Source organism: Perca flavescens, chromosome 6 (assembly GCF_004354835.1).
Source record: "Perca flavescens isolate YP-PL-M2 chromosome 6, PFLA_1.0, whole genome shotgun sequence".
Taxonomy (NCBI): Eukaryota; Metazoa; Chordata; class Actinopteri; order Perciformes; family Percidae; genus Perca; species Perca flavescens.
The window spans coordinates 32144977-32166885 of NC_041336.1; the positions used below are offsets into that span (position 1 = coordinate 32144977).

Below are 21909 nucleotides of genomic sequence, written 5' to 3' on the forward strand. Positions count from 1 at the left end.
TTAACCTTCGATATCAGTTGATAACTGCAGGGATCCTTAGATCACTGGTTCCATTCTGGCTCAAAGGATATAGTTTTCTTTGTTGCCGTATTATAGAGATGGAGAGTGATGATGCGTCATTGGAAAGTTACTTTGTACCATTATTTAGTGAACATATACGTAGGTTAAGACAGGTGGCTGTTTGTCACGTTCAAAACTTTGTAATAGAAGACTCTGTTTACTAGTTCTTCAGATATGGAGTATACAAACTCTCTTGGGCATCAAGTTCGGCGGTTATCGTACCATTTACATGCTGTGTTCCCTTCGATAGCTCAGTTGGTAGAGCGGAGGACTGTAGGTTGATAATTGCGGGTATCCTTAGGTCTCTGGTTCAATTCCGGCTCGAAGGAAGTTTTTTTGTTTATGTAGTATTATAGAGATGGAGGGTGATGATGCGTCATTGGAAAGTTACTTTGTACCATTATTTAGTGAACATATACGTAGGTTAAGACAGGTGGCTGTTTGTCACGTTCAAAACTTTGTAATAGAAGACTCTGTTTACTAGTTCTTCAGATATGGAGTATACAAACTCTCTTGGGCATCAGGTTCTTCAGGTTTATCGTACCATTTTACATGCTGTGTTCCTTTCGATAGCTCAGTTGGTAGAGCGGAGGACTGTAGGTTGATAATTGCAGGGATCCTTAGGTCGCTGGTTCAATTCTGGCTCTCAAGGAAGTAGTTTTCATTGTTGTAGTATTATAGAGATGGAGGGTGATGATGCGTCATTGGAAAGTTACTTTGTACCATTATTTAGTGAACATATACGTAGGTTAAGACAGGTGGCTGTTTGTCACGTTCAAAACTTTGTAATAGAAGACTCTGTTTACTAGTTCTTCAGATATGGAGTATACAAACTCTCTTGGGCATCAAGTTCGGCGGTTATCGTACCATTTACATGCTGTGTTCCCTTCGATAGCTCAGTTGGTAGAGCGGAGGACTGTAGGTTGATAATTACAGGCATCCTTAGGTCGCTGGTTCAATTCCGGCTCGAAGGAAGTTGTTTTCTTTATTATGTAGAGTGATGATGCGTCATTGGAAAGTTACTTTGTACCATTATTTACTGAACATATACGTAGGTTAAGACAGGTGGCTGTTTGTCACGTTCAAAACTTTGTAATAGAAGACTCTGTTTACTAGTTCTTCAGATATGGAGTATACAAACTCTCTTAGGAATCAGGTTTGGTGGTAATCGTACCATTTAAGTACCGTTTACACTTCGATAGCTCAGTTGGTAAAGGCGAGTACTGTAAGTTGATAACTGCAGGGATCCTTAGATCTCTGGTTCCATTCTGGCTCAAAGGATATAGTTTTCTTTGTTGCCGTATTATAGAGATGGAGAGTGATGATGCGTCATTGGAAAGTTACTTTGTACCATTATTTAGTGAACATATACGTAGGTTAAGACAGGTGGCTGTTTGTCACGTTCAAAACTTTGTAATAGAAGACTCTGTTTACTAGTTCTTCAGATATGGAGTATACAAACTCTCTTGGGCATCAAGTTCGGCGGTTATCGTACCATTTACATGCTGTGTTCCCTTCGATAGCTCAGTTGGTAGAGCGGAGGACTGTAGGTTGATAATTACAGGCATCCTTAGGTCGCTGGTTCAATTCTGGCTCGAAGGAAGTAGTTTTCTTTATTGTAGAGATGGAGAGTGATGATGCGTCATTGGAAAGTTACTTTGTACCATTATTTAGTGAACATATACGTAGGTTAAGACAGGTGGCTGTTTGTCACGTTCAAAACTTTGTAATAAAAGACTCTGTTTACTAGTTCTTCAGATATGGAGTATACAAACTCTCTTGGGAATCAGGTTTGGTGGTTATCGTACCATTTAAGGACTGTTTAACCTTCGATAGCTCATTTGGTAAAGGCGAGTACTGTCAGTTGATAACTGCAGGGATCCTTAGATCACTGGTTCCATTCTGGCTCAAAGGATATAGTTTTCTTTGTTGCCGTATTATAGAGATGGAGAGTGATGATGCGTCATTGGAAAGTTACTTTGTACCATTATTTAGTGAACATATACGTAGGTTAAGACAGGTGGCTGTTTGTCACGTTCAAAACTTTGTAATAGAAGACTCTGTTTACTAGTTCTTCAGATATGGAGTATACAAACTCTCTTGGGCATCAGGTTTGGTGGTTATCGTACCATTTACATGACTGTGTTCCTTCGATAGCTCAGTTGGTAAAGGCGGAGGACTGTAAATTGATAACTGCAGGGATCCTTAGATCACTGGTTCCATTCTGGCTCAAAGGATATAGTTTTCTTTGTTGTAGTATTATAGAGATGGAGAGTGATGATGCGTCATTGGAAAATAGAAGACTTTGTACCATTATTTAGTGAACATATACGTAGGTTAAGACAGGTGGCTGTTTGTCACGTTCAAAACTTTGTAATAGAAGACTCTGTTTACTAGTTCTTCAGATATGGAGTATACAAACTCTCTTGGGCATCAGGTTCTTCAGAGATGGAGAGTGATGATGCGTCATTGGAAAGTTACTTTATACCATTATTTAGTGAACATATACGTAGGTTAAGACAGGTGGCTGTTTGTCACGTTCAAAACTTTGTAATAGAAGACTCTGTTTACTAGTTCTTCAGATATGGAGTATACAAACTCTCTTGGGCATCAAGTTCGGCGGTTATCGTACCATTTACATGCTGTGTTCCCTTCGATAGCTCAGTTGGTAGAGCGGAGGACTGTAGGTTGATAATTACAGGCATCCTTAGGTCGCTGGTTCAATTCTGGCTCGAAGGAAGTAGTTTTCTTTATTGTAGAGATGGAGAGTGATGATGCGTCATTGGAAAGTTACTTTGTACCATTATTTAGTGAACATATACGTAGGTTAAGACAGGTGGCTGTTTGTCACGTTCAAAACTTTGTAATAGAAGACTCTGTTTACTAGTTCTTCAGATATGGAGTATACAAACTCTCTTGGGAATCAGGTTTGGTGGTTATCGTACCATTTAAGGACCGTTTAACCTTCGATAGCTCAGTTGGTAAAGGCGGAGGACTGTCAGGTTGATAACTGCAGGGATCCTTAGATCACTGGTTCCATTCTGGCTCAAAGGATATAGTTTTCTTTGTTGTAGTATTATAGAGATGGAGAGTGATGATGCGTCATTGGAAAGTTACTTTGTACCATTATTTAGTGAACATATACGTAGGTTAAGACAGGTGGCTGTTTGTCACGTTCAAAACTTTGTAATAGAAGACTCTGTTTACTAGTTCTTCAGATATGGAGTATACAAACTCTCTTGGGCATCAAGTTTGGTGGTTATCGTACCATTTACATGCTGTGTTCCTTCGATAGCTCAGTTGGTAGAGCGGAGGACTGTAGGTTGATAATTACAGGCATCCTTAGGTTGCACTGGTTCAATTCTGGCTCAAAGGAAGTAGTTTTCTTTGTTTTATTGTAGAGATGGAGAGTGATGATGCGTCATTGGAAAGTTACTTTGTACCATTATTTAGTGAACATATACGTAGGTTAAGACAGGTGGCTGTTTGTCACGTTCAAAACTTTGTAATAGAAGACTCTGTTTACTAGTTCTTCAGATATGGAGGATACAAACTCTCTTGGGCATCAGGTTCGGCGGTTATCGTACCATTTACATGCTGTGTTCCCTTCGATAGCTCAGTTGGTAGAGCGGAGGACTGTAGGTTGATAATTGCATGCTCTGTTCAATTCTTCAAAGGATAGTTTTCTTGTTGGTATTATAGAGATGGAGGACTGTAGGTGGATTACTTTGTACCATTATTTAGGAACATCCTTTAAGACAGGTGGCTGTTTGTCACGTTCTTTGTAATAGAAGACTCTGTTTACTAGTTCTTCAGATATGGAGTAGTTTTCATTTTGTTCTTTAGAGATGGAGAGTGATGATGCGTCATTGGAAAGTTACTTTGTACCATTATTTAGTGAACATATACGTAGGTTAAGACAGGTGGCTGTTTGTCACGTTCAAAACTTTGTAATAGAAGACTCTGTTTACTAGTTCTTCAGATATGGAGTATACAAACTCTCTTGGGCATCAGGTTTGGTGGTTATCGTACCATTTACATGCTGTGTTCCTTCGATAGCTCAGTTGGTAGAGCGGAGGACTGTAGGTTGATAATTGCAGGGATCCTTAGGTCGCTGGTTCAATTCTGGCTCAAGGAAGTAGTTTTCTTTGTTGTAGTATTATAGAGATGGAGAGTGATGATGCGTCATTGGAAAGTTACTTTGTACCATTATTTAGTGAACATATACGTAGGTTAAGACAGGTGGCTGTTTGTCACGTTCAAAACTTTGTAATAGAAGACTCTGTTTACTAGTTCTTCAGATATGGAGTATACAAACTCTCTTGGGAATCAGGTTTGGTGGTTATCGTACCATTTACATGCTGTGTTCCTTCGATAGCTCAGTTGGTAAAGGCGAGTACTGTCAATTGATAACTGCAGGGATCCTTAGATCACTGGTTCAATTCTGGCTCGAAGGAAGTAGTTTTCTTTACTGTAGAGATGGAGAGTGATGATGCGTCATTGGAAAGTTACTTTGTACCATTATTTAGTGAACATATACGTAGGTTAAGACAGGTGGCTGTTTGTCACGTTCAAAACTTTGTAATAGAAGACTCTGTTTACTAGTTCTTCAGATATGGAGTATACAAACTCTCTTGGGCATCAGGTTTGGTGGTTATCGTACCATTTACATGCTGTGTTCCTTCGATAGCTCAGTTGGTAGAGCGGAGGACTGTAGGTTGATAATTGCAGGCATCCTTAGGTCACTGGTTCAATTCTGGCTCAAAGGAAGTAGTTTTCTTTGTTGTATTATAGAGATGGAGAGTGATGATGCGTCATTGGAAAGTTACTTTGTACCATTATTTAGTGAACATATACGTAGGTTAAGACAGGTGGCTGTTTGTCACGTTCAAAACTTTGTAATAGAAGACTCTGTTTACTAGTTCTTCAGATATGGAGTATACAAACTCTCTTGGGCATCAGGTTCTTCAGGGAGAGTGGTTATCGTTACCATTTATTTAGTGAACATATGTTAAGACAGATAGCTCAGTTGGTAAAGGGACTGTAGGTTGATAACTGCAGGGATCCTTAGGTGTCACTGGTTCAATTCTGGCTCACTAGGAAGTAGTTTTCTTTGTTGCCGTATTATAGAGGAGGAGAGTGATGATGCGTCATTGGAAAGTTACTTTGTACCATTATTTAGTGAACATATACGTCCCAGACAGGTGGCTGTTTGTCACGTTCAAAACTTTGTAATAAACTCTGTTTACTAGTTCTTCAGATATGGAAACTTACAAACTCTCTTGGGAATCAGTGTTTGGACCAATTCTATTTTCCTTATATATGCTTCCTCTAGGTAATTATTATTAGGAAACATTTACGCTTTGTTTATATCTGTCAATTAAGCCAGATGGAAGTGGTCAGTTGGTAAGACTTCAAACGTGTATTGAGGATATAAAATCCTTGAGGCATCCTTTCCTGATGTTAAACTCAGACAAAACTTTGTTGTTGATAGGAGTTTTACTTTTTTAAAGATATAGTTACTCTGATGGTATTAAGACCTGGCCTAGCACTGCTACTCTGAAATCTAGGAGTTATTTTTGAACAGGATATATCCTTCAACGCCCACTTAAAACAAACCTCAAGAATGTTTTTCCATCTTCGTTCAAAATTTGTAAAATTAGAATCCTCTGTTTACTAGTTTTTTGTTAACTTTGTATGGAGATTACTGCAAACCTCTTGGGCAGGTTGCCCAAATTTCCATTAAGACTCTCCAACTGATCCAGAATGCTGCAAAACTTTGTAACTAAGAAACTCCTGTATTAGCTCTGTTTAAATAGTTGAATTTAAAATTCCTCCTACTTACAAAGCTCCTAAATGGTCAAGTACCATCATACTTCCTTAGAAAGCTCATAGTTTTCTTGAGTCCCATTATAGAGATGGAGAGTGATGATGCGCTCCCATTGAAAGTTACTTTGTACCATTATTTAGTGAACATTCATATCAGGCTCCAGTATTAAGACAGGTGGCTGTTTGTCAGACACTCAAAACTTTGGTAAACTGAAAACTCTGTTTACTAGTTCTTCAGATATGGATGGAGGATACAAACTCCTTGGGCCCACTGGTTCAATTCGGTTCATCAGTTTTTTTTTATATGTTGTAATTTTCGATAGCTCAGTTGGTAGAGGGAGGACTGTACATTGATCCAAGTTACTTTGGTACTTTACCTGCCTCTCTTATTATTTAGTGAACATATTATAGGTGGAAGACAGGTGATGCTGTTTGGAAAGTTACTTTGTACAAACAGGTTTTTGTCACGTCAAAACTTTGTAATAGAAGACTCTCTGTTTACTAGTTCTTCAGATATGGAGTATACAAACTCTCTTGGGCATCATCAGGTTTGGTGGTTATCGTACCATTTACATGCTGTGTTCCCTTCGATAGCTCAGTTGGTAGAGCGGAGGACTGTCAGTTGATAATTACAGGCATCCTTAGGTCACTGGTTCAATTCTGGCTCAAAGGATATAGTTTTCTTTGTTGTTGTTTATTATAGAGATGGAGAGTGATGATGCGTCATTGGAAAGTTACTTTGTACCATTATTTAGTGAACATATACGTAGGTTAAGACAGGTGGCTGTTTGTCACGTTCAAAACTTTGTAATAAAAGTCTCTGTTTACTAGTTCTTCAGATATGGAGTATACAAACTCTCTTGGGAATCAGGTTTGGTGGTTATCGTTCCATTTAAGGACCTGTTTAACCTTCGATAGCTCAGTTGGTAAAGGCGAGTACTGTCAATTGATAACTGCAGGGATCCTTAGATCACTGGTTCCATTCTGGCTCAAAGGATGTAGTTTTCTTTGTTGCCGTATTATAGAGATGGAGAGTGATGATGCGTCATTGGAAAGTTACTTTGTACCATTATTTAGTGAACATATACGTAGGTTAAGACAGGTGGCTGTTTGTCACGTTCAAAACTTTGTAATAGAAGACTCTGTTTACTAGTTCTTCAGATATGGAGTATACAAACTCTCTTGGGCATCAAGTTCGGCGGTTATCGTACCACTTACATGCTCTGTTCCCTTCGATAGCTCAGTTGGTAGAGCGGAGGACTGTAGATTGATAATTACAGGCATCCTTAGGTTGCTGGTTCAATTCTGGCTCAAAGGAAGTAGTTTTTATTTATTGTAGAGATAGAGATGGAGAGTGATGATGCGTCATTGGAAAGTTACTTTGTACCATTATTTAGTGAACATATACGTAGGTTAAGACAGGTGGCTGTTTGTCACGTTCAAAACTTTGTAATAGAAGACTCTGTTTACTAGTTCTTCAGATATGGAGGATACAAACTCTCTTGGGCATCAGGTTCGGTGGTTATCGTACCATTTACATGCTGTGTTCCTTCGATAGCTCAGTTGGTAGAGCGGAGGACTGTAGGTTGATAATTGCAGGGATCCTTAGGTCGCTGGTTCAATTCTGGCTCGAAGGAAGTAGTTTTCATTGTTGTAGTATTATAGAGATGGAGGGTGATGATGCGTCATTGGAAAGTTACTTTGTACCATTATTTAGTGAACATATACGTAGGTTAAGACAGGTGGCTGTTTGTCACGTTCAAAACTTTGTAATAGAAGACTCTGTTTACTAGTTCTTCAGATATGGAGTATACAAACTCTCTTGGGAATCAGGTTTGGTGGTTATCGTACCATTTAAGGACTGTTTAACCTTCGATAGCTCAGTTGGTAAAGGCGAGTACTGTCAGTTGATAACTGCAGGGATCCTTAGATCACTGGTTCCATTCTGGCTCAAAGGATGTAGTTTTCTTTGTTGCCGTATTATAGAGATGGAGAGTGATGATGCGTCATTGGAAAGTTACTTTGTACCATTATTTAGTGAACATATACGTAGGTTAAGACAGGTGGCTGTTTGTCACGTTCAAAACTTTGTAATAGAAGACTCTGTTTACTAGTTCTTCAGATATGGAGTATACAAACTCTCTTGGGCATCAAGTTCGGCGGTTATCGTACCACTTACATGCTCTGTTCCCTTCGATAGCTCAGTTGGTAGAGCGGAGGACTGTAGATTGATAATTACAGGCATCCTTAGGTTGCTTGTTCAATTCTGGCTCGAAAGAAGTAGTTTTCTTTATTGTAGAGATGGAGAGTGATGATGCGTCATTGGAAAGTTACTTTGTACCATTATTTAGTGAACATATACGTAGGTTAAGACAGGTGGCTGTTTGTCACGTTCAAAACTTTGTAATAGAAGACTCTGTTTACTAGTTTTTCATAAATGGAGGATACAAACTCTCTTGGGCATCAGGTTCGGCGGTTATCGTACCATTTACATGCTGTGTTCCCTTCGATAGCTCAGTTGGTAGAGCGGAGGACTGTAGGTTGATAATTGCGGGTATCCTTAGGTCGCTGGTTCAATTCCGGCTCGAAGGAAGTAGTTTTCATTGTTGTAGTATTATAGAGATGGAGGGTGATGATGCGTCATTGGAAAGTTACTTTGTACCATTATTTAGTGAACATATACGTAGGTTAAGACAGGTGGCTGTTTGTCACGTTCAAAACTTTGTAATAGAAGACTCTGTTTACTAGTTCTTCAGATATGGAGTATACAAACTCTCTTGGGCATCAAGTTCGGCGGTTATCGTACCATTTACATGCTGTGTTCCCTTCGATAGCTCGGTTGGTAGAGCGGAGGACTGTAGGTTGATAATTACAGGCATCCTTAGGTTGCTGGTTCAATTCTGGCTCGAAGGAAGTAGTTTTCTTTATTGTAGAGATGGAGAGTGATGATGCGTCATTGGAAAGTTACTTTGTACCATTATTTAGTGAACATATACGTAGGTTAAGACAGGTGGCTGTTTGTCACGTTCAAAACTTTGTAATAAAAGTCTCTGTTTACTAGTTCTTCAGATATGGAGTATACAAACTCTCTTGGGAATCAGGTTTGGTGGTTATCGTACCATTTAAGGACCGTTTAACCTTCGATAGCTCAGTTGGTAAAGGCGAGTACTGTCAATTGATAACTGCAGGGATCCTTAGATCACTGGTTCCATTCTGGCTCAAAGGATGTAGTTTTCTTTGTTGCCGTATTATAGAGATGGAGAGTGATGATGCGTCATTGGAAAGTTACTTTGTACCATTATTTAGTGAACATATACGTAGGTTAAGACAGGTGGCTGTTTGTCACGTTCAAAACTTTGTAATAGAAGACTCTGTTTACTAGTTCTTCAGATATGGAGTATACAAACTCTCTTGGGCATCAAGTTCGGCGGTTATCGTACCATTTACATGCTGTGTTCCCTTCGATAGCTCAGTTGGTAGAGCGGAGGACTGTAGGTTGATAATTACAGGCATCCTTAGGTCGCTGGTTCAATTCTGGCTCGAAGGAAGTAGTTTTCATTGTTGTAGTATTATAGAGATGGAGGGTGATGATGCGTCATTGGAAAGTTACTTTGTACCATTATTTAGTGAACATATACGTAGGTTAAGACAGGTGGCTGTTTGTCACGTTCAAAACTTTGTAATAAAAAGACTCTGTTTACTAGTTCTTCAGATATGGAGTATACAAACTCTCTTGGGAATCAGGTTTGGTGGTTATCGTACCATTTACATGACTGTGTTCCCTTCGATAGCTCAGTTGGTAGAGGCAGGGACTCAGTCAGTTGATAACTGCAGGGATCCTTAGATCACTGGTTCCATTCTGGCTCAAAGGATATAGTTTTCTTTGTTGCCGTATTATAGAGATGGAGAGTGATGATGCGTCATTGGAAAGTTACTTTGTACCATTATTTAGTGAACATATACGTAGGTTAAGACAGGTGGCTGTTTGTCACGTTCAAAACTTTGTAATAGAAGACTCTGTTTACTAGTTCTTCAGATATGGAGTATACAAACTCTCTTGGGCATCAGGTTTGGTGGTTATCGTACCATTTAAGGTTGTTCCTTCGATAGCTCAGTTGGTAGAGGCGGAGGACTGTAGGTTGATAACTGCAGGGATCCTTAGGTCACTGGTTCCATTCTGGCTCAAAGGATTAGTTTTCTTTGTTGTCATTATTATAGATGGAGAGTGATGATGCGTCATTGGAAAGTTACTTTGTACCATTATTTAGTGAACATATACGTAGGTTAAGACAGGTGGCTGTTTGTCACGTTCAAAAAACTTGTAATAGAAGACTCTGTTTACTAGTTCTTCAGATATGGAGTATACAAACTCTCTTGGGCATCAAGTTCGGCGGTTATCGTACCATTTACATGCTGTGTTCCCTTCGATAGCTCAGTTGGTAGAGCGGAGGACTGTAGGTTGATAATTACAGGCATCCTTAGGTTGCTGGTTCAATTCTGGCTCGAAGGAAGTAGTTTTCTTTATTGTAGAGATGGAGAGTGATGATGCGTCATTGGAAAGTTACTTTGTACCATTATTTAGTGAACATATACGTAGGTTAAGACAGGTGGCTGTTTGTCACGTTCAAAACTTTGTAATAGAAGACTCTGTTTACTAGTTTTTCATAAATGGAGGATACAAACTCTCTTGGGAATCAGCTTTGGCGGTTATCGTACCATTTACATGCTGTGTTCCCTTCGATAGCTCAGTTGGTAGAGCGGAGGACTGTAGGTTGATAATTGCGGGTATCCTTAGGTCTCTGGTTCGAAGGAAGTAGTTTTCATTGTTGTAGTATTATAGAGATGGAGGGTGATGATGCGTCATTGGAAAGTTACTTTGTACCATTATTTAGTGAACATATACGTAGGTTAAGACAGGTGGCTGTTTGTCACGTTCAAAACTTTGTAATAGAAGACTCTGTTTACTAGTTCTTCAGATATGGAGTATACAAACTCTCTTGGGCATCAGGTTCGGCGGTTATCGTACCATTTACATGCTGTGTTCCCTTCGATAGCTCAGTTGGTAGAGCGGAGGACTGTAAGTTGATAACTGCAGGGATCCTTAGATCTCTGGTTCCATTCTGGCTCAAAGGATATAGTTTTCTTTGTTGTAGTATTATAGAGATGGAGAGTGATGATGTCATTGGAAAGTTACTTTGTACCATTATTTAGTGAACATATACGTAGGTTAAGACAGGTGGCTGTTTGTCACGTTCAAAACTTTGTAATAAAAGACTCTGTTTACTAGTTCTTCAGATATATGAGTATATAAACTCTCTTGGGAATCAGGTTTGGTGGTTATCGTACCATTTAAGGACCGTTTAACCTTCGATAGCTCAGTTGGTAAAGGCGAGTACTGTCAATTGATAACTGCAGGGATCCTTAGATCACTGGTTCCATTCTGGCTCAAAGGATGTAGTTTTCTTTGTTGCCGTATTATAGAGATGGAGAGTGATGATGCGTCATTGGAAAGTTACTTTGTACCATTATTTAGTGAACATATACGTAGGTTAAGACAGGTGGCTGTTTGTCACGTTCAAAACTTTGTAATAGAAGACTCTGTTTACTAGTTCTTCAGATATGGAGTATACAAACTCTCTTGGGCATCAAGTTCGGCGGTTATCGTACCATTTACATGCTGTGTTCCCTTCGATAGCTCAGTTGGTAGAGCGGAGGACTGTAGGTTGATAATTACAGGCATCCTTAGGTTGCTGGTTCAATTCTGGCTCGAAAGAAGTAGTTTTCTTTTTTGTAGAGATGAGATGGAGGGTGATGATGCGTCATTGGAAAGTTACTTTGTACCATTATTTAGTGAACATATACGTAGGTTAAGACAGGTGGCTGTTTGTCACGTTCAAAACTTTGTAATAGAAGACTCTGTTTACTAGTTCTTCAGATATGGAGTATACAAACTCTCTTGGGCATCAGGTTTGGTGGTTATCGTACCATTTACATGCTGTGTTCCCTTCGATAGCTCAGTTGGTAGAGCGGAGGACTGTAGGTTGATAATTGCAGGGATCCTTAGGTCACTGGTTCAATTCTGGCTCAAAGGAAGTAGTTTTCTTTGTTGTAGTATTATAGAGATGGAGGGTGATGATGCGTCATTGGAAAGTTACTTTGTACCATTATTTAGTGAACATATACGTAGGTTAAGACAGGTGGCTGTTTGTCACGTTCAAAACTTTGTAATAGAAGACTCTGTTTACTAGTTCTTCAGATATGGAGTATACAAACTCTCTTAGGAATCAGGTTTGGTGGTTATCGTACCATTTAAGGACTGTGTTTAACCTTCGATAGCTCAGTTGGTAAAGGCGAGTACTGTAAGTTGATAACTGCAGGGATCCTTAGATCTCTGGTTCCATTCTGGCTCAAAGGATGTAGTTTTCTTTGTTGCCGTATTATAGAGATGGAGAGTGATGATGCGTCATTGGAAAGTTACTTTGTACCATTATTTAGTGAACATATACGTAGGTTAAGACAGGTGGCTGTTTGTCACGTTCAAAACTTTGTAATAGAAGACTCTGTTTACTAGTTCTTCAGATATGGGAGTATACAAACTCTCTTGGGCATCAAGTTCGGTGGTTATCGTACCATTTACATGCTGTGTTCCTTCTTATAGCTCAGTTGGTAGAGCGGAGGACTGTAGATTGATAATTACAGGCATCCTTAGGTTGCTTGTTCAATTCTGGCTCGAAGGAAGTAGTTTTCTTTTGTATTGTAGAGAGATGGAGGGTGATGATGCGTCATTGGAAAGTTACTTTGTACCATTATTTAGTGAACATATATACGTAGGTTAAGACAGGTGGCTGTTTGTCACGTTCAAAACTTTGTAATAGAAGACTCTGTTTACTAGTTTTCATAAATGGAGGATACAAACTCTCTTGGGCATCAGGTTCGGCGGTTATCGTACCATTTACATGCTGTGTTCCCTTCGATAGCTCAGTTGGTAGAGCGGAGGACTGTAGGTTGATAATTGCAGGGTATCCTTAGGTCGCTGGTTCAATTCTGGCTCAAAGGAAGTAGTTTTCATTGTTGTAGTATTATAGAGATGGAGGGTGATGATGCGTCATTGGAAAGTTACTTTGTACCATTATTTAGTGAACATATACGTAGGTTAAGACAGGTGGCTGTTTGGCACGTTCAAAACTTTGTAATAGAAGACTCTGTTTACTAGTTCTTCAGATATGGAGTATACAAACTCTCTTGGGCATCAAGTTCGGCGGTTATCGTACCATTTACATGCTGTGTTCCTTCGATAGCTCGGTTGGTAGAGCGGAGGACTGTAGGTTGATAATTACAGGCATCCTTAGGTTGCTGGTTCAATTCTGGCTCGAAGGAAGTAGTTTTCTTTACTGTAGAGATGGAGAGTGATGATGCGTCATTGGAAAGTTACTTTGTACCATTATTTAGTGAACATATACGTAGGTTAAGACAGGTGGCTGTTTGTCACGTTCAAAACTTTGTAATAAAAGTCTCTGTTTACTAGTTCTTCAGATATGGAGTATACAAACTCTCTTGGGAATCAGGTTTGGTGGTTATCGTACCATTTAAGGACTGTTTTCCCTTCGATAGCTCAGTTGGTAAAGGCGGAGGACTGTCAATTGATAACTGCAGGGATCCTTAGATCACTGGTTCAATTCTGGCTCAAAGGATGTAGTTTTTTCTTTGTTGCCGTATTGTAGAGATGGAGAGTGATGATGCGTCATTGGAAAGTTACTTTGTACCATTATTTAGTGAACATATACGTAGGTTAAGACAGGTGGCTGTTTGTCACGTTCAAAACTTTGTAATAGAAGACTCTGTTTACTAGTTCTTCAGATATGGAGTATACAAACTCTCTTGGGCATCAGGTTTGGTGGTTATCGTACCATTTACATGCTGTGTTCCCTTCGATAGCTCAGTTGGTAGAGCGGAGGACTGTAGGTTGATAATTACAGGCATCCTTAGGTCGCTGGTTCAATTCTGGCTCAAAGGAAGTAGTTTTCATTGTTGTATATTATAGAGATGGAGGGTGATGATGCGTCATTGGAAAGTTACTTTGTACCATTATTTAGTGAACATATACGTAGGTTAAGACAGGTGGCTGTTTGTCACGTTCAAAACTTTGTAATAGAAGACTCTGTTTACTAGTTCTTCAGATATGGAGTATACAAACTCTCTTGGGAATCAGGTTTGGTGGTTATCGTACCATTTAAGGACCGTTTACCCTTCGATAGCTCAGTTGGTAAAGGCGGAGGACTGTCAGTTGATAACTGCAGGGATCCTTAGATCACTGGTTCCATCTGGCTCAAAGATATAGTTTTCTTTTTGTTGTAGTATTATAGAGATGGAGAGTGATGATGTCATTGGAAAGTTACTTTGTACCATTATTTACTGAACATATACGTAGGTTAAGACAGGTGGCTGTTTGTCACGTTCAAAACTTTGTAATAGAAGACTCTGTTTACTAGTTCTTCAGATATGGAGTATACAAACTCTCTTGGGAATCAGGTTTGGTGGTTATCGTACCATTTAAGGACTGTTTAACCTTCGATAGCTCAGTTGGTAAAGGCGGAGGACTGTCAGTTGATAACTGCAGGGATCCTTAGATCACTGGTTCCATTCTGGCTCAAAGGATATAGTTTTCTTTGTTGCCGTATTATAGAGATGGAGAGTGATGATGCGTCATTGGAAAGTTACTTTGTACCATTATTTAGTGAACATATACGTAGGTTAAGACAGGTGGCTGTTTGTCACGTTCAAAACTTTGTAATAGAAGACTCTGTTTACTAGTTCTTCAGATATGGAGTATACAAACTCTCTTGGGCATCAAGTTTTGGTGTTATCGTACCATTTACATGCTGTGTTCCCTTCGATAGCTCAGTTGGTAGAGCGGAGGACTGTAGGTTGATAATTGCAGGCATCCTTAGGTCTGGTTTCAATTCTGGCTCAAGGAAGTAGTTTTCATTGTTGTAGTATTATAGAGATGGAGGGTGATGATGCGTCATTGGAAAGTTACTTTGTACCATTATTTAGTGAACATATACGTAGGTTAAGACAGGTGGCTGTTTGTCACGTTCAAAACTTTGTAATAGAAGACTCTGTTTACTAGTTCTTCAGATATGGAGTATACAAACTCTCTTGGGCATCAGGTTCTTCAGAGATGGAGAGTGATGATGCGTCATTGGAAAGTTACTTTGTACCATTATTTAGTGAACATATACGTAGGTTAAGACAGGTGGCTGTTTGTCACGTTCAAAACTTTGTAATAGAAGACTCTGTTTACTAGTTCTTCTTCAGATATGGAGTATACAAACTCTCTTGGGCATCAGGTTCTTCAGATGGAGAGTGATGATGGGAAAGTTATCCTTAGGTGAACATATACTGGCTTTTGTCACGTTCAAAACTTTGTAATAGAAGGATGTTTACTAGTTCTTCAGATATGGAGTTTCTCTTGGGCATCAGGTTCTTCAGAGATGGAGAGTGATGATGCGTCATTGGAAAGTTACTTTGTACCATTATTTAGTGAACATATACGTAGGTTAAGACAGGTGGCTGTTTGTCACGTTCAAAACTTTGTAATAAAAGACTCTGTTTACTAGTTCTTCAGATATGGAGTATACAAACTCTCTTGGGCATCAAGTTCGGCGGTTATCGTACCATTTACATGCTGTGTTCCCTTCGATAGCTCAGTTGGTAGAGCGGAGGACTGTAGGTTGATAATTACAGGCATCCTTAGGTCGCTGGTTCAATTCTGGCTCGAAGGAAGTAGTTTTCTTTATTGTAGAGATGGAGAGTGATGATGCGTCATTGGAAAGTTACTTTGTACCATTATTTAGTGAACATATACGTAGGTTAAGACAGGTGGCTGTTTGTCACGTTCAAAACTTTGTAATAGAAGACTCTGTTTACTAGTTCTTCAGATATGGAGTATACAAACTCTCTTGGGCATCAGGTTTGGTGGTTATCGTACCATTTACATGCTGTGTTCCCCTTCGATAGCTCAGTTGGTAGAGCGGAGGACTGTAGGTTGATAATTGCAGGGATCCTTAGGTCACTGGTTCAATTCTGGCTCAAAGGAAGTAGTTTTCTTTGTTGTAGTATTATAGAGATGGAGGGTGATGATGCGTCATTGGAAAGTTACTTTGTACCATTATTTAGTGAACATATACGTAGGTTAAGACAGGTGGCTGTTTGTCACGTTCAAAACTTTGTAATAGAAGACTCTGTTTACTAGTTCTTCAGATATGGAGTATACAAACTCTCTTGGGAATCAGGTTTGGTGGTTATCGTACCATTTAAGGACCGTTTAACCTTCGATAGCTCAGTTGGTAAAGGCGAGTACTGTCAATTGATAACTGCAGGGATCCTTAGATCACTGGTTCCATTCTGGCTCAAAGGATGTAGTTTTCTTTGTTGCCGTATTATAGAGATGGAGAGTGATGATGCGTCATTGGAAAGTTACTTTGTACCATTATTTAGTGAACATATACGTAGGTTAAGACAGGTGGCTGTTTGTCACGTTCAAAACTTTGTAATAGAAGACTCTGTTTACTAGTTCTTCAGATATGGAGTATACAAACTCTCTTGGGCATCAAGTTCGGCGGTTATCGTACCACTTACATGCTCTGTTCCCTTCGATAGCTCAGTTGGTAGAGCGGAGGACTGTAGATTGATAATTACAGGCATCCTTAGGTTGCTTGTTCAATTCTGGCTCGAAAGAAGTAGTTTTCTTTATTGTAGAGATGGAGAGTGATGATGCGTCATTGGAAAGTTACTTTGTACCATTATTTAGTGAACATATACGTAGGTTAAGACAGGTGGCTGTTTTTCACGTTCAAAACTTTGTAATAGAAGACTCTGTTTACTAGTTTTTCATAAATGGAGGATACAAACTCTCTTGGGCATCAGGTTTGGCGGTTATCGTACCATTTACATGCTGTGTTCCCTTCGATAGCTCAGTTGGTAGAGCGGAGGACTGTAGGTTGATAATTGCGGGTATCCTTAGGTCGCTGGTTCAATTCCGGCTCGAAGGAAGTAGTTTTCATTGTTGTAGTATTATAGAGATGGAGGGTGATGATGCGTCATTGGAAAGTTACTTTGTACCATTATTTAGTGAACATATACGTAGGTTAAGACAGGTGGCTGTTTGTCACGTTCAAAACTTTGTAATAGAAGACTCTGTTTACTAGTTCTTCAGATATGGAGTATACAAACTCTCTTGGGCATCAAGTTCGGCGGTTATCGTACCATTTACATGCTGTGTTCCCTTCGATAGCTCAGTTGGTAGAGCGGAGGACTGTAGGTTGATAATTACAGGCATCCTTAGGTTGCTGGTTCAATTCTGGCTCGAAGGAAGTAGTTTTCTTTGTTGTAGATTATGAGATGGAGAGTGATGATGCGTCATTGGAAAGTTACTTTGTACCATTATTTAGTGAACATATACGTAGGTTAAGACAGGTGGCTGTTTGTCACGTTCAAAACTTTGTAATAAAAGTCTCTGTTTACTAGTTCTTCAGATATGGAGTATACAAACTCTCTTGGGAATCAGGTTTGGTGGTTATCGTACCATTTAATGACTGTTTAACCTTCGATAGCTCAGTTGGTAAAGGCGGAGGACTGTCAATTGATAACTGCAGGGATCCTTAGATCACTGGTTCCATTCTGGCTCAAAGGATATAGTTTTCTTTGTTGTGTATTATAGAGATGGAGAGTGATGATGCGTCATTGGAAAGTTACTTTGTACCATTATTTAGTGAACATATCGTGTAGGTTAAGACAGGTGGCTGTTTGTCACGTTCAAAACTTTGTAATAGAAGACTCTGTTTACTAGTTCTTCAGATATGGAGTATACAAACTCTCTTGGGCATCAGGTTTGGTGGTTATCGTACCATTTACATGCTGTGTTTCCTTCGATAGCTCAGTTGGTAGAGGCGGAGGACTGTCAATTGATAATTGCAGGGATCCTTAGGTCACTGGTTCAATTCTGGCTCAAAGGAAGTAGTTTTCTTTGTTGTAGTATTATAGAGATGGAGGGTGATGATGCGTCATTGGAAAGTTACTTTGTACCATTATTTAGTGAACATATACGTAGGTTAAGACAGGTGGCTGTTTGTCACGTTCAAAACTTTGTAATAGAAGACTCTGTTTACTAGTTCTTCAGATATGGAGTATACAAACTCTCTTGGGCATCAAGTTTGGTGGTTATCGTACCATTTACATGCTGTGTTCCCTTCGATAGCTCAGTTGGTAGAGCGGAGGACTGTAGGTTGATAATTACAGGCATCCTTAGGTCACTGGTTCAATTCTGGCTCGAAGGAAGTAGTTTTCTTTTTTTGTTTATTATAGAGATGGAGAGTGATGATGCGTCATTGGAAAGTTACTTTGTACCATTATTTAGTGAACATATACGTAGGTTAAGACAGGTGGCTGTTTGTCACGTTCAAAACTTTGTAATAGAAGACTCTGTTTACTAGTTCTTCAGATATGGAGTATACAAACTCTCTTGGGCATCAGGTTTGGTGGTTATCGTACCATTTACATGCTGTGTTCCCCTTCGATAGCTCAGTTGGTAGAGCGGAGGACTGTAGGTTGATAATTGCAGGGATCCTTAGGTCTGGGTTCAATTCTGGCTCAAGGAAGTAGTTTTCATTGTTGTAGTATTATAGAGATGGAGGGTGATGATGCGTCATTGGAAAGTTACTTTGTACCATTATTTAGTGAACATATACGTAGGTTAAGACAGGTGGCTGTTTGTCACGTTCAAAACTTTGTAATAGAAGACTCTGTTTACTGTTTACTAGTTCTTCAGATATGGAGTATACAAACTCTCTTGGGCATCAGGTTTGTGTATATCGTTACACGTACAAAGCTGTGTTCTAGTTCTTTCGATGGATAGCTCAGTTGGTAGGCCAGGACTGTAGGTTGATAATTGCAGGGATCCTTAGGTCGCTGGTTCAATTCTGGCTCAAGGAAGTAGTTTTCTTTGTTGTAGTATTATAGAGATGGAGAGATGGATGATGCGTCATTGGAAAGTTACTTTGTACCATTATTTAGTGAACATATACGTAGGTTAAGACAGGTGGCTGTTTGTCACGTTCAAAACTTTGTAATAGAAGACTCTGTTTACTAGTTCTTCAGATATGGAGTATACAAACTCTCTTGGGCATCAGGTTTGGTGGTTATCGTACCATTTAAGGACCGTTCCTTCAATAGCTCAGTTGGTAAGCGGAGGACTGTCAGTTGATAATTGCAGGGATCCTTAGGTCACTGGTTCCATTCTGGCTCAAAGGATATAGTTTTCTTTGTTGCCGTATTATAGAGATGGAGAGTGATGATGCGTCATTGGAAAGTTACTTTGTACCATTATTTAGTGAACATATACGTAGGTTAAGACAGGTGGCTGTTTGTCACGTTCAAAACTTTGTAATAGAAGACTCTGTTTACTAGTTCTTCAGATATGGAGTATACAAACTCTCTTGGGCATCAGGTTTGGTGGTTATCGTACCATTTACATGCTGTGTTCCCTTCGATAGCTCAGTTGGTAGAGGTTAAGAGGACTGTAGGTTGATAATTACAGGCATCCTTAGGTCACTGGTTCAATTCTGGCTCAAAGGAAGTAGTTTTCTTTGTTGTATTATAGAGATGGAGAGTGATGATGCGTCATTGGAAAGTTACTTTGTACCATTATTTAGTGAACATATACGTAGGTTAAGACAGGTGGCTGTTTGTCACGCTCAAAACTTTGTAATAGAAGACTCTGTTTACTAGTTCTTCAGATATGGAGTATACAAACTCTCTTGGGCATCAAGTTTGGTGGTTATCGTACCATTTACATGCTGTGTTCCTTCGATAGCTCAGTTGGTAGAGGCGGAGGACTGTAGGTTGATAATTACAGGGATCCTTAGGTCACTGGTTCAATTCTGGCTCAAAGGAAGTAGTTTTCTTTGTTGTGTAGAGATGGAGAGTGATGATGCGTCATTGGAAAGTTACTTTGTACCATTATTTAGTGAACATATACGTAGGTTAAGACAGGTGGCTGTTTGTCACGTTCAAAACTTTGTAATAGAAGACTCTGTTTACTAGTTCTTCAGATATGGAGTATACAAACTCTCTTGGGAATCAGGTTTGGTGGTTATCGTTATTTATTTGCTGGACCGTTCCCTTCGATAGCTCAGTTGGTAGAGCGGAGGACTGTAGATTGATAATTACAGGGATCCTTAGGTCACTGGTTCAATTCTGGCTCGAAAGGAAGTATTTTCTTTTGTAGAGAGATGGAGAGTGATGATGATGCGTCATTGGAAAGTTACTTTGTACCATTATTTAGTGAACATATACGTAGGTTAAGACAGGTGGCTGTTTGTCACGTTCAAAACTTTGTAATAGAAGACTCTGTTTACTAGTTCTTCAGATATGGAGTATACAAACTCTCTTGGGCATCAGGTTTGGTGGTTATCGTACCATTTAAGGACTGTGTTCCCTTCGATAGCTCAGTTGGTAGAGGCGGAGGACTGTAGGTTGATAATTGCAGGGATCCCTTAGGTTTCTGGTTCATTCTGGCTCAAAGAAGTAGTTTTCATTGTTGTAGTATTATAGAGATGGAGGGTGATGATGCGTCATTGGAAAGTTACTTTGTACCATTATTTAGTGAACATATCGTATTAAGACAGGTGGCTGTTTGTCACGTTCAAAAAGAATTTGTAATAGAAGACTCTGTTTACTAGTTCTTCAGATATGGAGTATACGGAGGATGTGTCATTGTTTAGTGCTGCATTTGACACTATTGACCATACTATCCTGTTACAGAGACTGGAACACTTAGTTGGCATTAAAGGAATCGCACTAAGCTGGTTTAAGTCCTATTTCTCTGAACGATCCCAGTTTGTTAATGTTAATGATAAACCCTCCAAGCACACTAAAGTTAGCCATGGCGTTCCTCAAGGCTCAGTGCTTGGACCAATTCTATTTTCCTTATATATGCTTCCTCTAGGTAATATTATTAGGAAACACTCGATTAACTATCACTGTTACGCAGAGCGATACCCAATTATATCTGTCAATTAAGCCAGATGAAAGTGGTCAGTTAGCAAGACTTCAAACGTGTATTGAGGATATAAAATCCTGGATGACCCACAATTTCCTGATGTTAAACTCAGACAAAACTGAAGTTATTGTGATAGGACCAACGCACCGCCGAACTTCGTTTTCTAAAGATATAGTTACTCTGGATGGTATTACCCTGGCCTCCAGCACTGCTGTCAGAAATCTAGGAGTTATTTTTGATCAGGATATATCCTTCAACGCCCACTTAAAACAAACCTCAAGAATAGCCTTTTTCCATCTTCGTAACATTGCCAAAATTAGGAATATCCTGTCTCAAAACGATGCTGAAAAACTAGTCCATGCATTCGTTACTTCTAGACTAGATTACTGCAATTCCTTATTATCAGGTTGCCCAAATAAGTCCATTAAGACTCTCCAACTGATCCAGAATGCTGCAGCACGTGTTCTGACGAGAACTAAGAGAAGAGATCATATTTCTCCTGTATTAGCTTCTCTGCATTGGCTTCCAGTGAAATATAGGATTGAATTTAAAATCCTCCTCCTGACTTACAAAGCTCTAAATGGTCAAGCACCATCATACTTAGAAGAGCTCATAGTACCTTATTGTCCCACTAGAGCACTGCGCCCCAGAATGCGGGCTACTTATGGTTCCTAGAGTCTCTGGAAGTAGACTGGGGGCCAGGGCCTTCAGCTATCAGGCTCCAGTATTATGGAACCAGCTCCCAGTCGGGGTTCGAGAGGCAGACACCGCTACCACATTTAAGAGTAAACTGAAAACCCTCCTCTTTGATAAAGCTTATAGTTAGGGACGAGGAGTTGAAGCGCCCACCTAACCCGCCCACTGCTTCTCCTCGTAGTCATCAGTTTTTTCTATACTGTATAATTAATAATCGAGCGAGAGTAGAGGAGGCAGGCCAGTACAGCCCGATCCAGTTGGGG

General features: G+C 39.6%; 22 non-coding genes across 22 annotated transcripts; all 22 read left to right on the forward strand.

Moving 5' to 3' along the window:
• The first annotated feature begins 300 nt into the window (after positions 1 to 300).
• trnay-gua (transfer RNA tyrosine (anticodon GUA)) lies at positions 301 to 389 on the forward strand. Its single transcript is given in 2 exon segments — positions 301 to 337; positions 354 to 389. It is a non-coding gene; the product is annotated as a tRNA-Tyr (tRNA).
• Positions 390 to 945: 556 nt separating this feature from the next.
• On the forward strand, positions 946 to 1034 carry trnay-gua (transfer RNA tyrosine (anticodon GUA)). Its single transcript is given in 2 exon segments — positions 946 to 982; positions 999 to 1034. It is a non-coding gene; the product is annotated as a tRNA-Tyr (tRNA).
• Positions 1035 to 1573: 539 nt separating this feature from the next.
• Positions 1574 to 1662, forward strand: trnay-gua (transfer RNA tyrosine (anticodon GUA)). Its single transcript is given in 2 exon segments — positions 1574 to 1610; positions 1627 to 1662. It is a non-coding gene; the product is annotated as a tRNA-Tyr (tRNA).
• Positions 1663 to 2710: 1048 nt separating this feature from the next.
• Positions 2711 to 2799, forward strand: trnay-gua (transfer RNA tyrosine (anticodon GUA)). Its single transcript is given in 2 exon segments — positions 2711 to 2747; positions 2764 to 2799. It is a non-coding gene; the product is annotated as a tRNA-Tyr (tRNA).
• Positions 2800 to 4108: 1309 nt separating this feature from the next.
• On the forward strand, positions 4109 to 4198 carry trnay-gua (transfer RNA tyrosine (anticodon GUA)). Its single transcript is given in 2 exon segments — positions 4109 to 4146; positions 4163 to 4198. It is a non-coding gene; the product is annotated as a tRNA-Tyr (tRNA).
• Positions 4199 to 6473: 2275 nt separating this feature from the next.
• On the forward strand, positions 6474 to 6562 carry trnad-guc (transfer RNA aspartic acid (anticodon GUC)). Its single transcript is given in 2 exon segments — positions 6474 to 6510; positions 6527 to 6562. It is a non-coding gene; the product is annotated as a tRNA-Asp (tRNA).
• Positions 6563 to 7118: 556 nt separating this feature from the next.
• On the forward strand, positions 7119 to 7207 carry trnay-gua (transfer RNA tyrosine (anticodon GUA)). The gene is given in 2 exon segments: positions 7119 to 7155; positions 7172 to 7207. It is a non-coding gene; the product is annotated as a tRNA-Tyr (tRNA).
• A 230-nt stretch (positions 7208 to 7437) lies between these two features.
• On the forward strand, positions 7438 to 7526 carry trnay-gua (transfer RNA tyrosine (anticodon GUA)). Its single transcript is given in 2 exon segments — positions 7438 to 7474; positions 7491 to 7526. It is a non-coding gene; the product is annotated as a tRNA-Tyr (tRNA).
• Positions 7527 to 8079: 553 nt separating this feature from the next.
• On the forward strand, positions 8080 to 8168 carry trnay-gua (transfer RNA tyrosine (anticodon GUA)). Its single transcript is given in 2 exon segments — positions 8080 to 8116; positions 8133 to 8168. It is a non-coding gene; the product is annotated as a tRNA-Tyr (tRNA).
• A 224-nt stretch (positions 8169 to 8392) lies between these two features.
• On the forward strand, positions 8393 to 8481 carry trnay-gua (transfer RNA tyrosine (anticodon GUA)). Its single transcript is given in 2 exon segments — positions 8393 to 8429; positions 8446 to 8481. It is a non-coding gene; the product is annotated as a tRNA-Tyr (tRNA).
• Positions 8482 to 8713: 232 nt separating this feature from the next.
• trnay-gua (transfer RNA tyrosine (anticodon GUA)) lies at positions 8714 to 8802 on the forward strand. The gene is given in 2 exon segments: positions 8714 to 8750; positions 8767 to 8802. It is a non-coding gene; the product is annotated as a tRNA-Tyr (tRNA).
• Positions 8803 to 9347: 545 nt separating this feature from the next.
• On the forward strand, positions 9348 to 9436 carry trnay-gua (transfer RNA tyrosine (anticodon GUA)). The gene is given in 2 exon segments: positions 9348 to 9384; positions 9401 to 9436. It is a non-coding gene; the product is annotated as a tRNA-Tyr (tRNA).
• An 874-nt stretch (positions 9437 to 10310) lies between these two features.
• trnay-gua (transfer RNA tyrosine (anticodon GUA)) lies at positions 10311 to 10399 on the forward strand. Its single transcript is given in 2 exon segments — positions 10311 to 10347; positions 10364 to 10399. It is a non-coding gene; the product is annotated as a tRNA-Tyr (tRNA).
• A 1175-nt stretch (positions 10400 to 11574) lies between these two features.
• trnay-gua (transfer RNA tyrosine (anticodon GUA)) lies at positions 11575 to 11663 on the forward strand. The gene is given in 2 exon segments: positions 11575 to 11611; positions 11628 to 11663. It is a non-coding gene; the product is annotated as a tRNA-Tyr (tRNA).
• A 1193-nt stretch (positions 11664 to 12856) lies between these two features.
• Positions 12857 to 12946, forward strand: trnay-gua (transfer RNA tyrosine (anticodon GUA)). Its single transcript is given in 2 exon segments — positions 12857 to 12893; positions 12911 to 12946. It is a non-coding gene; the product is annotated as a tRNA-Tyr (tRNA).
• Positions 12947 to 13177: 231 nt separating this feature from the next.
• Positions 13178 to 13266, forward strand: trnay-gua (transfer RNA tyrosine (anticodon GUA)). The gene is given in 2 exon segments: positions 13178 to 13214; positions 13231 to 13266. It is a non-coding gene; the product is annotated as a tRNA-Tyr (tRNA).
• Positions 13267 to 13814: 548 nt separating this feature from the next.
• On the forward strand, positions 13815 to 13903 carry trnay-gua (transfer RNA tyrosine (anticodon GUA)). The gene is given in 2 exon segments: positions 13815 to 13851; positions 13868 to 13903. It is a non-coding gene; the product is annotated as a tRNA-Tyr (tRNA).
• A 1682-nt stretch (positions 13904 to 15585) lies between these two features.
• Positions 15586 to 15674, forward strand: trnay-gua (transfer RNA tyrosine (anticodon GUA)). Its single transcript is given in 2 exon segments — positions 15586 to 15622; positions 15639 to 15674. It is a non-coding gene; the product is annotated as a tRNA-Tyr (tRNA).
• Positions 15675 to 16541: 867 nt separating this feature from the next.
• On the forward strand, positions 16542 to 16630 carry trnay-gua (transfer RNA tyrosine (anticodon GUA)). The gene is given in 2 exon segments: positions 16542 to 16578; positions 16595 to 16630. It is a non-coding gene; the product is annotated as a tRNA-Tyr (tRNA).
• Positions 16631 to 16854: 224 nt separating this feature from the next.
• On the forward strand, positions 16855 to 16943 carry trnay-gua (transfer RNA tyrosine (anticodon GUA)). The gene is given in 2 exon segments: positions 16855 to 16891; positions 16908 to 16943. It is a non-coding gene; the product is annotated as a tRNA-Tyr (tRNA).
• Positions 16944 to 17175: 232 nt separating this feature from the next.
• trnay-gua (transfer RNA tyrosine (anticodon GUA)) lies at positions 17176 to 17264 on the forward strand. Its single transcript is given in 2 exon segments — positions 17176 to 17212; positions 17229 to 17264. It is a non-coding gene; the product is annotated as a tRNA-Tyr (tRNA).
• An 874-nt stretch (positions 17265 to 18138) lies between these two features.
• Positions 18139 to 18227, forward strand: trnay-gua (transfer RNA tyrosine (anticodon GUA)). Its single transcript is given in 2 exon segments — positions 18139 to 18175; positions 18192 to 18227. It is a non-coding gene; the product is annotated as a tRNA-Tyr (tRNA).
• The last annotated feature ends 3682 nt before the right edge of the window (positions 18228 to 21909 follow it).